Below are 13,064 nucleotides of genomic sequence, written 5' to 3'. Positions count from 1 at the left end.
TTCAGTGTTATCTCCTGTATACCATGCCTAGCTAGTTAACATCTCAGAGTTTCAGTGTTATCTCCTGTATACCATGCCTAGCTAGTTAACATCTCAGAGTTTCAGTGTTATCTCCTGTATACCATGCCTAGCTAGTTAACATCTCAGAGTTTCAGTGTTATCTCCTGTATACCATGCCTAGCTAGTTAACATCTCAGAGTTTCAGTGTTATCTCCTGTATACCATGCCTAGCTAGTTAACATCTAGGAGTTTCAGTGTTATCTCCTGTATACCATGCCTAGCTAGTTAACATCTCAGGAGTTTCAGTGTTATCTCCTGTATACCATGCCTAGCTAGTTAACATCTCAGAGTTTCAGTGTTATCTCCTGTATACCATGCCTAGCTAGTTAACATCTCAGAGTTTCAGTGTTATCCCCAGTATACCATGCCTAGCTAGTTAACATCTAGGTGTTTCAGTGTTATCCCCAGTATACCATGCCTAGCTAGTTAACATCTAGGTGTTTCAGTGTTATCCCCAGTATACCATGCCTAGCTAGTTAACATCTAGGAGTTTCAGTGTTATCTCCTGTATACCATGCCTAGCTAGTTAACATCTCAGAGTTTCAGTGTTCTCTCCTGTATACCATGCCTAGCTAGTTAACATCTCAAAATTTCAGTGTTATCTCCGGTATACCATGCCTAGCTAGTTAACACATCAGAGTTTCAGTGTTATCTCCTGTATACCATGCCTAGCTAGTTAACATCTCAGAGTTTCAGTGTTATCTCCTGTATACCATGCCTAGCTAGTTAACATCTCAGAGTTTCAGTGTTATCTCCTGTATACCATGCCTAGCTAGTTAACATCTCAGAGTTTCAGTGTTATCTCCTGTATACCATGCCTAGCTAGTTAACATCTCAGAGTTTCAGTGTTATCTCCTGTATACCATGCCTAGCTAGTTAACATCTCAGAGTTTCAGTGTTATCTCCTGTATACCATGCCTAGCTAGTTAACATCTCAGAGTTTCAGTGTTATCTCCTGTATACCATGCCTAGCTAGTTAACATCTCAGAGTTTCAGTGTTATCTCCTGTATACCATGCCTAGCTAGTTAACATCTCAGAGTTTCAGTGTTATCTCCTGTATACCATGCCTAGCTAGTTAACATCTAGGAGTTTCAGTGTTATCTCCTGTATACCATGCCTAGCTAGTTAACATCTCAGAGTTTCAGTGTTATCTCCTGTATACCATGCCTAGCTAGTTAACATCTCAGAGTTTCAGTGTTATCTCCTGTATACCATGCCTAGCTAGTTAACATCTCAGAGTTTCAGTGTTATCCCCAGTATACCATGCCTAGCTAGTTAACATCTAGGTGTTTCAGTGTTATCCCCAGTATACCATGCCTAGCTAGTTAACATCTAGGTGTTTCAGTGTTATCCCCAGTATACCATGCCTAGCTAGTTAACATCTAGGAGTTTCAGTGTTATCTCCTGTATACCATGCCTAGCTAGTTAACATCTCAGAGTTTCAGTGTTCTCTCCTGTATACCATGCCTAGCTAGTTAACATCTCAAAATTTCAGTGTTATCTCCGGTATACCATGCCTAGCTAGTTAACACATCAGAGTTTCAGTGTTATCTCCTGTATACCATGCCTAGCTAGTTAACATCTCAGAGTTTCAGTGTTATCCCCAGTATACCATGCCTAGCTAGTTAACATCTCAGAGTTTCAGTGTTATCTCCTGTATACCATGCCTAGCTAGTTAATATCTCAGAGTTTCAGTGTTATCTCCTGTATACCATGCCTAGCTAGATAACATCTCAGAGTTTCAGTGTTATCTCCTGTATACCATGCCTAGCTAGTTAACATCTCAGAGTTTCAGTGTTATCTCCTGTACACCATGCCTAGCTAGTTAACATATCAGAGTTTCAGTGTTATCTCCTGTATACCATGCCTAGCTAGTTAACATCTCAGAGTTTCAGTGTTATCTCCTGTATACCATGCCTAGCTAGTTAACATCTCAGAGTTTCAGTGTTATCTCCTGTATACCATGCCTAGCTAGTTAACATCTCAGAGTTTCAGTGTTATCCCCAGTATACCATGCCTAGCTAGTTAACATCTAGGTGTTTCAGTGTTATCCCCAGTATACCATGCCTAGCTAGTTAACATCTAGGCGTTTCAGTGTTATCCCCAGTATACCAGGCGAGGTAGTTAACATTTAGGAGTTTCAGTGTTATCTCCTGTATACCAGGCGAGGTAGTTAACATCTAGGAGTTTCAGTGTTATCTCCTGGATACCATGCCTCGGTAGTTAACATCTCAGAGTTTAAGTGTTATCTCCTGTATACCATGCCTAGCTAGTTAACATCTCAGAGTTTCAGTGTTATCTCCTGTATACCATGCCTAGGTAGTTAACATCTCAGAGTTTCAGTGTTATCTCCTGTATACCATGCCTAGCTAGTTAACATCTCAGAGTTTCAGTGTTATCTCCTGTATACCATGCCTAGCTAGTTAACATCTCAGAGTTTCAGTGTTATCTCCTGTATACCATGCCTAGTTAGTTAACATCTCAGAGTTTCAGTGTTATCTCCTGTATACCATGCCTAGCTAGTTAACATCTCAGAGTTTCAGTGTTATCTCCTGTATACCATGCCTAGCTAGTTAACATCTCAGAGTTTCAGTGTTATCTCCTGTATACCATGCCTAGCTAGTTAACATCTCAGAGTTTCAGTGTTATCTCCTGTATACCATGCCTAGCTAGTTAACATCTCAGAGTTTCAGTGTTATCTCCTGTATACCATGCCTAGCTAGTTAACATCTCAGAGTTTCAGTGTTATCTCCTGTATACCATGCCTAGCTAGTTAACATCTCAGAGTTTCAGTGTTATCTCCTGTATACCATGCCTAGCTAGTTAACATCTCAGAGTTTCAGTGTTATCTCCTGTATACCATGCCTAGCTAGTTAACATCTCAGAGTTTCAGTGTTATCTCCTGTATACCATGCCTAGCTAGTTAACATCTCAGAGTTTCAGTGTTATCTCCTGTATACCATGCCTAGCTAGTTAACATCTCAGAGTTTCAGTGTTATCTGCTGTATACCATGCCTAGCTAGTTAACATCTCAGAGTTTCAGTGTTATCTCCTGTATACCATGCCTAGCTAGTTAACATCTCAGAGTTTTAGTGTTATCTCCAGTATACCATGCCTAGCTAGTTAACATCTCAGAGTTTCAGTGTTATCTCCTGTATACCATGCCTAGCTAGTTAACATCTCAGAGTTTCAGTGTTATCTCCTGTATACCATGCCTAGCTAGTTAACATCTCAGAGTTTCAGTGTTATCTCCTGTATACCATGCCTAGCTAGTTAACATCTCAGAGTTTCAGTGTTATCTCCTGTATACCATGCCTAGCTAGTTAACATCTCAGAGTTTCAGTGTTATCTCCTGTATACCATGCCTAGCTAGTTAACATCTCAGAGTTTCAGTGTTATCTCCTGTATACCATGCCTAGCTAGTTAACATCTCAGAGTTTCAGTGTTATCCCCAGTATACCATGCCTAGCTAGTTAACATCTAGGTGTTTCAGTGTTATCCCCAGTATACCATGCCTAGCTAGTTAACATCTAGGTGTTTCAGTGTTATCCCCAGTATACCATGCCTAGCTAGTTAACATCTAGGAGTTTCAGTGTTATCTCCTGTATACCATGCCTAGCTAGTTAACATCTCAGAGTTTCAGTGTTCTCTCCTGTATACCATGCCTAGCTAGTTAACATCTCAGAATTTCAGTGTTATCTCCTGTATACCATGCCTAGCTAGTTAACATATCAGAGTTTCAGTGTTATCTCCTGTATACCATGCCTAGCTAGTTAACATCTCAGAGTTTCAGTGTTATCCCCAGTATACCATGCCTAGCTAGTTAACATCTCAGAGTTTCAGTGTTATCTCCTGTATACCATGCCTAGCTAGTTAACATCTCAGAGTTTCAGTGTTATCTCCTGTATACCATGCCTAGCTAGTTAACATCTCAGAGTTTCAGTGTTATCTCCTGTATACCATGCCTAGCTAGTTAACATCTCAGAGTTTCAGTGTTATCTCCTGTATACCATGCCTAGCTAGTTAACATATCAGAGTTTCAGTGTTATCTCCTGTATACCATGCCTAGCTAGTTAACATCTCAGAGTTTCAGTGTTATCTCCTGTATACCATGCCTAGCTAGTTAACATCTCAGAGTTTCAGTGTTATCTCCTGTATACCATGCCTAGCTAGTTAACATCTCAGAGTTTCAGTGTTATCTCCTGTATACCATGCCTAGCTAGTTAACATCTCAGAGTTTCAGTGTTATCTCCTGTATACCATGCCTAGCTAGTTAACATCTCAGAGTTTCAGTGTTATCTCCTGTATACCATGCCTAGCTAGTTAACATCTCAGAGTTTCAGTGTTATCTCCTGTATACCATGCCTAGCTAGTTAACATCTCAGAGTTTCAGTGTTATCTCCTGTATACCATGCCTAGCTAGTTAACATCTCAGAGTTTCAGTGTTATCCCCAGTATACCATGCCTAGCTAGTTAACATCTAGGTGTTTCAGTGTTATCCCCAGTATACCATGCCTAGCTAGTTAACATCTAGGTGTTTCAGTGTTATCCCCAGTATACCATGCCTAGCTAGTTAACATCTAGGAGTTTCAGTGTTATCTCCTGTATACCATGCCTAGCTAGTTAACATCTCAGAGTTTCAGTGTTCTCTCCTGTATACCATGCCTAGCTAGTTAACATCTCAGAATTTCAGTGTTATCTCCTGTATACCATGCCTAGCTAGTTAACATATCAGAGTTTCAGTGTTATCTCCTGTATACCATGCCTAGCTAGTTAACATCTCAGAGTTTCAGTGTTATCCCCAGTATACCATGCCTAGCTAGTTAACATCTCAGAGTTTCAGTGTTATCTCCTGTATACCATGCCTAGCTAGTTAACATCTCAGAGTTTCAGTGTTATCTCCTGTATACCATGCCTAGCTAGTTAACATCTCAGAGTTTCAGTGTTATCTCCTGTATACCATGCCTAGCTAGTTAACATCTCAGAGTTTCAGTGTTATCTCCTGTATACCATGCCTAGCTAGTTAACATATCAGAGTTTCAGTGTTATCTCCTGTATACCATGCCTAGCTAGTTAACATCTCAGAGTTTCAGTGTTATCTCCTGTATACCATGCCTAGCTAGTTAACATCTCAGAGTTTCAGTGTTATCTCCTGTATACCATGCCTAGCTAGTTAACATCTCAGAGTTTCAGTGTTATCTCCTGTATACCATGCCTAGCTAGTTAACATCTCAGAGTTTCAGTGTTATCTCCTGTATACCATGCCTAGCTAGTTAACATCTCAGAGTTTCAGTGTTATCTCCTGTATACCATGCCTAGCTAGTTAACATCTCAGAGTTTCAGTGTTATCTCCTGTATACCATGCCTAGCTAGTTAACATCTCAGAGTTTCAGTGTTATCTCCTGTATACCATGCCTAGCTAGTTAACATCTCAGAGTTTCAGTGTTATCTCCTGTATACCATGCCTAGCTAGTTAACATCTCAGAGTTTCAGTGTTATCTCCTGTATACCATGCCTAGCTAGTTAACATCTAGGAGTTTCAGTGTTATCTCCTGTATACCATGCCTAGCTAGTTAACATCTCAGAGTTTCAGTGTTATCTCCTGTATACCATGCCTAGCTAGTTAACATCTCAGAGTTTCAGTGTTATCTCCTGTATACCATGCCTAGCTAGTTAACATCTCAGAGTTTCAGTGTTATCTCCTGTATACCAGGCGAGCTAGTTAACATCTAGGTGTTTCAGTGTTATCCCCAGTATACCATGCCTCGGTAGTTAACATCTCAGAGTTTAAGTGTTATCTCCTGTATACCATGCCTAGCTAGTTAACATCTCAGAGTTTCAGTGTTATCTCCTGTATACCATGCCTAGGTAGTTAACATCTCAGAGTTTCAGTGTTATCTCCTGTATACCATGCCTAGCTAGTTAACATCTCAGAGTTTCAGTGTTATCTCCTGTATACCATGCCTAGCTAGTTAACATCTCAGAGTTTCAGTGTTATCTCCTGTATACCATGCCTAGCTAGTTAACATCTCAGAGTTTCAGTGTTATCCCCAGTATACCATGCCTAGCTAGTTAACATCTCAGAGTTTCAGTGTTATCTCCTGTATACCATGCCTAGCTAGTTAATATCTCAGAGTTTCAGTGTTATCTCCTGTATACCATGCCTAGCTAGATAACATCTCAGAGTTTCAGTGTTATCTCCTGTATACCATGCCTAGCTAGTTAACATCTCAGAGTTTCAGTGTTATCTCCTGTATACCATGCCTAGCTAGTTAACATCTCAGAGTTTCAGTGTTATCTCCTGTATACCATGCCTAGCTAGTTAACATCTCAGAGTTTCAGTGTTATCTCCTGTATACCATGCCTAGCTAGTTAACATCTCAGAGTTTCAGTGTTATCTCCTGTATACCATGCCTAGCTAGTTAACATCTCAGAGTTTCAGTGTTATCTCCTGTATACCATGCCTAGCTAGTTAACATCTCAGAGTTTCAGTGTTATCTCCTGTATACCATGCCTAGCTAGTTAACATCTCAGAGTTTCAGTGTTATCTCCTGTATACCATGCCTAGCTAGTTAACATCTCAGAGTTTCAGTGTTATCTCCTGTATACCATGCCTAGCTAGTTAACATCTCAGAGTTTCAGTGTTATCTCCTGTATACCATGCCTAGCTAGTTAACATCTCAGAGTTTCAGTGTTATCTCCTGTATACCATGCCTAGCTAGTTAACATCTCAGAGTTTCAGTGTTATCTCCTGTATACCATGCCTAGCTAGTTAACATCTCAGAGTTTCAGTGTTATCTCCTGTATACCATGCCTAGCTAGTTAACATCTCAGAGTTTCAGTGTTATCTCCTGTATACCATGCCTAGCTAGTTAACATCTCAGAGTTTCAGTGTTATCTCCTGTATACCATGCCTAGCTAGTTAACATCTCAGAGTTTCAGTGTTATCTCCTGTATACCATGCCTAGCTAGTTAACATCTCAGAGTTTCAGTGTTATCTCCTGTATACCATGCCTAGCTAGTTAACATCTCAGAGTTTCAGTGTTATCCCCAGTATACCATGCCTAGCTAGTTAACATCTAGGTGTTTCAGTGTTATCCCCAGTATACCATGCCTAGCTAGTTAACATCTAGGTGTTTCAGTGTTATCCCCAGTATACCATGCCTAGCTAGTTAACATCTAGGAGTTTCAGTGTTATCTCCTGTATACCATGCCTAGCTAGTTAACATCTCAGAGTTTAAGTGTTCTCTCCTGTATACCATGCCTAGCTAGTTAACATCTCAGAATTTCAGTGTTATCTCCTGTATACCATGCCTAGCTAGTTAACATATCAGAGTTTCAGTGTTATCTCCTGTATACCATGCCTAGCTAGTTAACATCTCAGAGTTTCAGTGTTATCCCCAGTATACCATGCCTAGCTAGTTAACATCTCAGAGTTTCAGTGTTATCTCCTGTATACCATGCCTAGCTAGTTAACATCTCAGAGTTTCAGTGTTATCTCCTGTATACCATGCCTAGCTAGTTAACATCTCAGAGTTTCAGTGTTATCTCCTGTATACCATGCCTAGCTAGTTAACATCTCAGAGTTTCAGTGTTATCTCCTGTATACCATGCCTAGCTAGTTAACATATCAGAGTTTCAGTGTTATCTCCTGTATACCATGCCTAGCTAGTTAACATCTCAGAGTTTCAGTGTTATCTCCTGTATACCATGCCTAGCTAGTTAACATCTCAGAGTTTCAGTGTTATCTCCTGTATACCATGCCTAGCTAGTTAACATCTCAGAGTTTCAGTGTTATCTCCTGTATACCATGCCTAGCTAGTTAACATCTCAGAGTTTCAGTGTTATCTCCTGTATACCATGCCTAGCTAGTTAACATCTCAGAGTTTCAGTGTTATCTTCTGTATACCATGCCTAGCTAGTTAACATCTCAGAGTTTCAGTGTTATCTCCTGTATACCATGCCTAGCTAGTTAACATCTCAGAGTTTCAGTGTTATCTCATGTATACCATGCCTAGCTAGTTAACATCTCAGAGTTTCAGTGTTATCTCCTGTATACCATGCCTAGCTAGTTAACATCTCAGAGTTTCAGTGTTATCTCCTGTATACCATGCCTAGCTAGTTAACATCTAGGAGTTTCAGTGTTATCTCCTGTATACCATGCCTAGCTAGTTAACATCTCAGAGTTTCAGTGTTATCTCCTGTATACCATGCCTAGCTAGTTAACATCTCAGAGTTTCAGTGTTATCTCCTGTATACCATGCCTAGCTAGTTAACATCTCAGAGTTTCAGTGTTATCCCCAGTATACCATGCCTAGCTAGTTAACATCTAGGTGTTTCAGTGTTATCCCCAGTATACCATGCCTAGCTAGTTAACATCTCAGAGTTTAAGTGTTATCTCCTGTATACCATGCCTAGCTAGTTAACATCTCAGAGTTTCAGTGTTATCTCCAGTATACCATGCCTAGGTAGTTAACATCTCAGAGTTTCAGTGTTATCTCCTGTATACCATGCCTAGCTAGTTAACATCTCAGAGTTTCAGTGTTATCTCCTGTATACCATGCCTAGCTAGTTAACATCTCAGAGTTTCAGTGTTATCTCCTGTATACCATGCCTAGTTAGTTAACATCTCAGAGTTTCAGTGTTATCTCCTGTATACCATGCCTAGCTAGTTAACATCTCAGAGTTTCAGTGTTATCTCCTGTATACCATGCCTAGCTAGTTAACATCTCAGAGTTTCAGTGTTATCTCCTGTATACCATGCCTAGCTAGTTAACATCTCAGAGTTTCAGTGTTATCTCCTGTATACCATGCCTAGCTAGTTAACATCTCAGAGTTTCAGTGTTATCTCCTGTATACCATGCCTAGCTAGTTAACATCTCAGAGTTTCAGTGTTATCTCCTGTATACCATGCCTAGCTAGTTAACATCTCAGAGTTTCAGTGTTATCTCCTGTATACCATGCCTAGCTAGTTAACATCTCAGAGTTTCAGTGTTATCTCCTGTATACCATGCCTAGCTAGTTAACATCTCAGAGTTTCAGTGTTATCTCCTGTATACCATGCCTAGCTAGTTAACATCTCAGAGTTTCAGTGTTATCTCCTGTATACCATGCCTAGCTAGTTAACATCTCAGAGTTTCAGTGTTATCTGCTGTATACCATGCCTAGCTAGTTAACATCTCAGAGTTTCAGTGTTATCTCCTGTATACCATGCCTAGCTAGTTAACATCTCAGAGTTTTAGTGTTATCTCCTGTATACCATGCCTAGCTAGTTAACATCTCAGAGTTTCAGTGTTATCTCCTGTATACCATGCCTAGCTAGTTAACATCTCAGAGTTTCAGTGTTATCTCCTGTATACCATGCCTAGCTAGTTAACATCTCAGAGTTTCAGTGTTATCTCCTGTATACCATGCCTAGCTAGTTAACATCTCAGAGTTTCAGTGTTATTACACAGGAGCAGCGAGTCTGCATCGTGAACTTTGGGAACAGCCCCAGGTTTGGGGAGGGGGGCACTGGCCCGGTCAGTCAGTGCCAAACAAACATCAAATGTTAAACGCAAAACAGTTTGGGCAACGATGGCATCTGCATTTATCTGGCGTGCGTCGTGTTCCACCTCTGACTCTCCCGCCTACCCACCGATGCCAGTAAAAGGCTTTGGCTCCCATAGTTTTTAATGGTGCCGGAATAATTTACGAGGAGGAGCTGCCGAGCTTTTAATACTCTTATTCTTAGGTTTTTTCGGTAAAGTCACGTAGGTAAAAAAATTAAATTAAAATTAATAAAAGTAAAAAAAATCACGACGTTTCGGAGGCAACACAAGCCTCTGTCTTCAGGTAGATCCGTCACAGCACTACGAAACGTCGCGATTTTTTTAATTTAACTTTTATTAATTTTTATGAAAAATTTTTACCTACGTGACTTTACCGAAAAAACCCAAGAATATGAATCCTTGCAGTCACGAAAGCTTCAAATCTAGAATTTTTAATACTCTGTCCACCGCTGGATGAAGGCCTTTGTCCACACCGTCGCCGTCACCTTCCCACGGCCCTGCGATGTCACGATCCGTGCAGCTCGCACACGCGAGGAAATTCAATCCCTCCGTGTGTGCGGGATGAGCACGAGGTTACCAGAAAGTGCTATTCTGGTAAACGCATAATTGGTGTACGGTGCTTTTTCTGGAATATTTTGCTGTCTTTCCCTGGATTTTCTGTTTGCACATAGTCACATAGTCACTTGAAGATGTTTTCATGTTTTTGTTTTTTGTTTGTTGCGGTTGCACCCGATTCAAGAGCCGAATGGTTCACAGGGTTATACCAAATTAATGAAACTGAAAACTGAAACTGAGGTGTATATTATTACTGTCATTATAATGACAGAGAAAGCAATACTAATTATATCACTTCATTACCACTACCATTTTTTTTTGTGTGGACATACACATTAGTTATTTTATTCAATAAGTTAAAGCATTTAAAAAATATTTGTACATCTAAAATTGTCGCGTCCAATTTTTTTTTGCCAAATGTGTAATAAATGACTTTTTTTATACGGACATAAAATGCATTCATGCAAAGGCCGTGTGTACAGCATGTCCCACTGGAGTCTAAGAGCGCAACGGTAAAAGTCACATTGTCATCAAAGGCACTCAACGCACGTCCACTGTCTCAGCGATAGTTGTTGGTGCTGTCAATAACACAGGGTCGAAAGGTACAGCCCTGCAATTGCCTGCTCACACCACTGCTGGCAGAAGGGCCTCCACTATAAAGGCCTCTGGAGGGTATTTCAGAATTTGTCGCAAATGTATGGGCGGGTCAGCAGGTTATAAGAGTAAACACAATGCAGAAAGACGATAGGAGTGCAAAATATCGCAAAAAATCACCAAAAATATAAATATATTGGTTTTATAAGTCCTATTTATCAAGCATGAACAAGAGCAAATCAGTCCCAGACTACAAACATAATAACACCACGAAGAAGATCCCTCAATATAATGGCACATTGACATTGAACTGTGGCACGTAGAGACTGAACATTGTATTTCGCCTACTCTTCCACACTGATCAGACGTGTTTGAATAATTGAGAGCACCCACACTTTAACTCAGCACGCGCGACCTACCGATCAACTTAACTGCGGTGCGTCCAATCATACTCCTGGGTAGACAGAGACGCGATCAAGATCAAAGATTTTTTATAGGTTACATTTTCTGTTGCATAACACGAGCCCCTGTGTGTAACGTTACCCTACAGATTCAAACACACACATATTTGCAGAAAAAATGAAAATATTCTTTCCTGTTTTGTTTCAGAAAGCTAATTTGGAATCATGTTTAATGTTTCCTCCCCCCCTACGGTGGTGTGTGGGGCTGTAAAAGACAACGAATAGATTTTTATTGAACTCGTCCGGCGATGGGAAAAATATGTCTCGAATAAAAATAACAACCACGAGTATACCAACTTTGAGGGTCAGTGTCCAAGGGTAATGCTGGCGCGTGTGTGAGCATTAGGGGGGGGGGGGGGCGTGTGTCCTGATGTTTAATGGCTGGCACCTCAGTGTCTCATCAGAAAAGGGCTTTTTTATACCGCGGCGACGCATATATCCTTGGAATGGCCTGTCAACGGGTGACACATACGCACGTTTGATTGGATCATTTAAAGAAAAAAAGCAGTGGGAACAGTTCCTGGTAATGTTGTTTAGAGAAAATTGGTAGACAGTAATAGAGGGTAGAGGTCCCCCCCCCCCTCCGTGTCTATTTTCGGTTGAAATGAGGGATGGACCACCAGGGTTGCGTCTCCTCCATAAATAATGCCCGCCGATTTGTGCGCCGTCCGTCATTGAATTGTGCCTCATACCAACGGCGTCACAACCACGCGGGGGGGGGGGGGGGGTTGCTAGCGCCCCCCCCCACCCCCCAACGGTCTCTGGCGACTTAAGGTAAGATACCGGCAGAAATGTGTCCCGTAGATGTAACTGTTCGATCCAAACTATAAGTGCCCTGATACTTGCATTGTCTTTGTGCTGTTCGCCTTTTGGCCTTTGTTCTTTGGTCTGACACGAGGTGCAGAGACACGGCCATAAACAAGGCTGTCCCTGGTGTAGGCCAATCGGTTTCAATGACAATGCGCATATTTACATGAGAGCGTGTTTTTTTGCATGTTTTGCCACAGGTATGTGTGGTTAATGCAGAATTGATGCGGTGCAAAAGGTATCTATTTTAGTGTTTAAATATCTTAACACCTCCTGTTTCATTGCCAGAAAGGGTCCAACCTATTCTTGTATTTTTCATCGTAAAAAAATTAAAGGTGCAGCCCTGCAACCGCTTGCTTGCCCCGCTGTTGGCGAAAGCGGCTTGAACCAGCGAGCCCCTCTAGAGGCTATTTGGGCCTTACTTTTCCACGCCGGCCAGATGTAGCGACAGACGTGGGAGTTCCTACACTTCACCACACCGCATGCGACCAGCCGATCGACTTCCTGCGCTGGAGCCGTTCAATTTGCGGCGCGTGGACAGAAGTGGGGAGGATTTAAGAAACTTAGCCCCATTGTTTCAACTGCCACACTGGGAGATTAAGTGAAATCGGCGCACCTGTGGATTGCAAGTCCAATGCGCCAACCATTACACCACGGTAGCATTTACGAACGAATCAAAGTACTTTCGAGACGTTGGACCTCCCACGAGTTTAGGTTGAGGTGAGTCTGGCACACTCTGTTCCCACGCGCGAATCTGGTTCTCTACAAATTCTTGACATACGGCCCCATTAAGACACTACATGAATCCAAATTGTGTTTAATGTAGACCTCTTCACAGGTGCTTTACTCGCAATGGACCCACTCACCACAGAGTAGCAAGGTACCGGCGCTAACGTACTGTTTAGCTCCATTGACATTTTGATATTGTGAAACGAAACACGTCCATCAATAGCACAGTGTCCTTAAAAGGAAAAACATATATATATATAATGGCCCTTCTACATCGCGCATGAGGAATCATGAAGAAGGGCCATT

Source organism: Lethenteron reissneri, chromosome 4 (genome assembly GCF_015708825.2).
Source record: "Lethenteron reissneri isolate LAM-NWPU_2019-01 chromosome 4, ASM1570882v1, whole genome shotgun sequence".
Lineage (NCBI taxonomy): Eukaryota > Metazoa > Chordata > Hyperoartia > Petromyzontiformes > Petromyzontidae > Lethenteron > Lethenteron reissneri.
Note: the sequence above shows the minus strand (reverse complement) of the source record.